The sequence below is a fragment of the Trachymyrmex cornetzi genome, unplaced genomic scaffold, assembly GCF_001594075.2.
Source record: "Trachymyrmex cornetzi isolate Tcor2-1 unplaced genomic scaffold, Tcor1.1 scaffold545, whole genome shotgun sequence".
In the NCBI taxonomy this organism is placed as follows: Eukaryota; Metazoa; Arthropoda; class Insecta; order Hymenoptera; family Formicidae; genus Trachymyrmex; species Trachymyrmex cornetzi.
This window is the reverse complement of record NW_017299856.1, coordinates 37,560-42,370: the sequence shown is the minus strand read 5'-3', so window position 1 is coordinate 42,370 and position 4,811 is coordinate 37,560.

Sequence of the window (4,811 nt, the reverse complement as noted above, 5' to 3'; positions counted from 1 at the left end):
AATCGGTAACTAGTAACGGTAACTTGTTACTTTTTCTACTCGGTAACGAGTAACTGTAACTTGTTACTTTTAAAAAGTAACTTTCCATTCCCTGGTTATTTGTATGACCAGTATGGTTACTATTGACAATAATTTTTTTTAATTTTAGAGGATTATGTTTGAAGTTATGTGCTTAATATTCTATATACAAATTGAAAGCTTAAATGAGAACACTTGGAACAGAAGTAACACCCTAATTTCTATTTGCATTGTGCTTTCACTTTTTCTAATAGTACCTATTTTATGCAATATTCCACTTGCATGCATTATTTTAACATAATTTTTTGTTATTGAAATATTCTTATCTATTTTTTTCTATAAAGTGCCGCGATGTAGAAGTGATTGTTGGCAATATTTTAGCCGAACTAGTGAAGGTGGCAAATGTAACATTTGTCAACGAGTTATAAAAACTTAAAAGAATACAACAAATCTATATTTTCATCTAATCCGAGCACATCCAAAACTTCAGTTTCAAATGAAGAAAAATAGAATTGATAATGATACAACAAATATAGAAGACTTAACCTTGAAAAAACAGAAAACGGTTATGGTAAAACATATATAATTATTTTATATAGAAAATTAATTACATTAAGTTAATTATAATATGTAAAATAATATTTTTAATGCATTTTATTATAATATTAAATATTAATTTTAGCAACAAGATCCAACTGATTCATTTATTGATTTGGAGGAAAATTCTAATTTAATGAGATCTCCATCTCCTAATTCTCTAGCTTCAACATCAAGTTATTCACAATCAGACATATCCGTTGCATCATCATATGTGAAAACAGTGCAGCCAACTCTTGACTTGACATTTCAAAAGCAAAAGTTATTTTATGTTATTTATTTAAGTTTTATTATTCGAAATCCTGCTTTTTAAAACAATTTAAAAATAAACTGTAATACTAATTATATTTTTATTTTTTGTTTTTTCTTATAGAAGGAGGATCAAAAGCAGCTGAGTTAACTAATAATCTTATCTTTATGATTGCAAAAGATAATTTGCTATTTTGCGACAGTAGAAAAGCAAGGTTTCCAAAAATTTATGAAAGTAGTCGCGCCCCTATACAAAATTCCTAGCCGAAAAAAATCACAAATCTGATACGAGAAAAGTATACATTTTTGTCAAATATGACAAAAACTCAATTGTTAAACATTAAAAATGTATGTTTAACAACTGACATTTGGACGGACACGTTAAATACTAAAAGTTTTTTAGGTCTCACAGCTCATTTTATATCAAAAGAAACATATAAATCAGTGACTATTGGTGTAACTGAGTTAAACGATCGACATACTTCTGAAAACATCAAAATGTGGTTGTTAAACATAATGCATGATTGGAATATAATCATAGAAAATATTGTAATTGTTGTGTCCGACAATGCGGCAAATATAAAAAAGGCAATTACAGAAGCGTTTGGGGCTGAAAAACATTTACCGTGTTTCGCACACACTTTAAATTTAATTCCATCAAATATTATTAAAAATGATATTACTGTTAATGCATTTTGTCAAAAAATTAAAAATATCATTACATACTTTAAACATTTTGTAATTGCTTCAGATGAATTGCGAAATTAGTCAACCCTTAAGTTAATACAAAGTGTCGAAACTCGATGGAATTCGACTTATGACATGATCGAACGATTTATTGAATTAGCTGATAAAGTAAGTGTCATTCTTCTAAAACAACCTTCAGCACCAATAATGTTGACTGCTTCTGAATTGCAAGCTGCAAAAAAATTTGTGCAATTATTAAAACCGTTTGACGAAGCTACTAGTATTGCATGTGGCGAACATTATTTAACTAGCAGCAAAGTGATTCCAATAGTTAATACTCTAAAACACAAATTAGATTCGCTTGTACCTAATACTGAAATAGGTATTCATTTTAAATGTGAAATACAACGTCAATTCTCAAAAAGATTTAATAATATTGAAAAAGTTTTTTCATTATCGATATCAACTATTTTAGATCCTCGATTTAAAAATATTCATTTTTCTGATAAAATTGCCTGCGCTCATTCTATAAACAAAATTACACAAATGATAAATATTAACACAAAACAATTAGATGAATGCGATTTTCAAAACGTGCAAAGAAACAATTCGATTGAAAATAATGATTTTTGGACATTTCATGAACATTTAGCGAAATCCAAGCATATTTCAAAAAATGACGACTTCACAATGGCGGATGAACTCAAATACTATTTAAGTCAGCCATTACAAAAAATAAATGACTGTCCACTGCAATATTGGTCAACAAATATCCATTCTACATTAAAAGACATAGCATTAAAATATTTAAGTATAATTGCGACTTCTGTTCCAAGTGAACGTTTATTTTCACGAGCAGGAAATATCATTACCGCAAACAGAAACCGTATGACAGGTGAACATTTAAACGAGTTACTATTTTTAAACTCTCTTTCTGTGGAAGATTGGTTATTATAAATAACAAATATAATATGTACATAAACGTGTATGTAAATACATGTAAACGCATATATAGGCGTATAAATGTACATTTTCAATAAATATTTTCAGACTTTCAATCTAGAATTTTAAACTTTTTTTCAGGGATGGCAGGATAGTCTGAAGGTACTTGAAGCGAATTTCATGCCTATGAAAATAATAAAATTCATATTGACTATTCTTGAGCGCGCAAAATTCTATAGCCGTCATTCATAATTATTAAATTTTTCCCACTTGAAAACTATCATAATTTCGACATTTTCAAGTATTAAACTTTTTGTCTTAAAATTTTACAAAGAATCTGTCTTTTTAAAATATTCATCGTCAGTTGTACTAATAATACAAGAATATAAAAAATATTTAGTATAGGGACCTTTTCATATTGACGCTCGACACTCATTTTCAGTATCAAAATAGGTCACGTAATCAAAATTGACGCTTGACAATCGTCATTTTGACGCTGGAAAAAAAAGAGCGACAGTATGAAAAGGCATCTTAATGGTTATAATGTATCGAATTATCGATATTACAATATATCGATACAACTCATCCGATATTTTTGGTATATCGATATTTTTATTTATGACACATATCGATATTTTGTAATGTATCGCCCATCCCTACTACGGACTACAATAGGATATCTTGTGGAAGTCCCGTTTAGCCTGCAGGACGTCCACAGATTGTCCATAGGACGTCCCTGTGTTATTAGGGAATTGTAAGGCTGACTTATTAGTCCCTTTCTATTTATTTCTTTGCACTTTTCTTTATTTTCAGATCAAGCTTATGCTAACGAGATGCTCAAGACGATTAAATGTGGTAAGTTTAATAGGTTTGTGAGAGTTCTTTTCCTATGTTTTATAACTAGCAACAATAGTTAACATCCTTCCCTGAACATTCATCAACATTAACTTTATTGTCTACATTGCACAAAATACATAAAAAAATGTATTTAAGGAACTTATGTTGTAACAAATTTATTTTTATGTTATTTTAATGTAGGTAAGGAAAGTTCATCGAGTACAATAGTAATCGAGTTAGCAGAAAGTGATGAAAAAACAACAAATGAAGAAGAAGGAGGTTAATATTTCTATTTATAATTTACTTAATGTCTAAATCTGATTTTAAATACTAATGTATTTTTAACAGCGTATAAATGGCCACATGGGGCTATTTTTTTATTGACAGAAGAATATCGATTACGACAGAATGGCTTTACAAGTGGAAAAATATCTCAAGAGAAAATATGGCTATTAATTGCAGAAGTAATGCTTAAAACATGGTTACCTTGTTACTGGACCACAATGTTTATCAAAATTTTCTGGATTAAAGAGAACATACAAAATCATCAAGGATCATAATAAAAAACCTGGGAGTGGAACAAGAACATGGCCTTATCTTTCTGTAAATTTTTATTTTAAAATCAAAATGCCATATATATATATATATATATATATATGTATACGTATAATATTTTTACGAATATAAACTTTAAATGTTTTTTTTAGCTTATGGATGATTTACTTGGCACAAAACCATTTATGTCGCCGGTAAGTACTACCTTCACAAACGGTAAAAGGTCACGAGCGGAATCTGAGCAGTCAGACTGTAGCCAGACATCTTCCAATGAAGACAAAGAGAACTCAACGCCTAATAAGTTAATAATTTTATATAAATAAGATTGTCCAATCATAGAGTTACTTCACTATTGATTATAGAGTTACTTTTATTATTTGCAATTGATTTTTTACAATAGCTTTTACTAATTAAACTAAAATATGTAAATAATATAGTCTAATTCTCGCTAATATTTTAATGATATTTTTTAAATGCAAAATATTTCTAACATTTTATAATTTTAATTAATAAATTGATTAAGAATTATGAAATTTAAATGCCTATTACGGTCGAAGCTGGATCTTCGTTGCTTTTAAATAATTCAATCTTGAATTACTAATATATACTATATATGTACTTGCATATATACCATATTGTAGTCTTTTTCACACACACACACACACACACACACACAAACTGCGCGCCGAATTGTTTTTCCGGACTATAAACGCAATTAAAACTACTCTAGTAATCGCGAATTAAATTGACAAGCAATTTAATAATTTGATGCTACCATCAAGCATCATATATTATAAAGATGTTAATATATTAAAACTGTTAATAAATTTATTGCGAAAAATATTACCTTGGCCGGGACTTGAACCCGGATCTCTTGTAAACCATACGAGCGTCCTAAGCCATTAGACCACCGAAGCCTTAGTAAT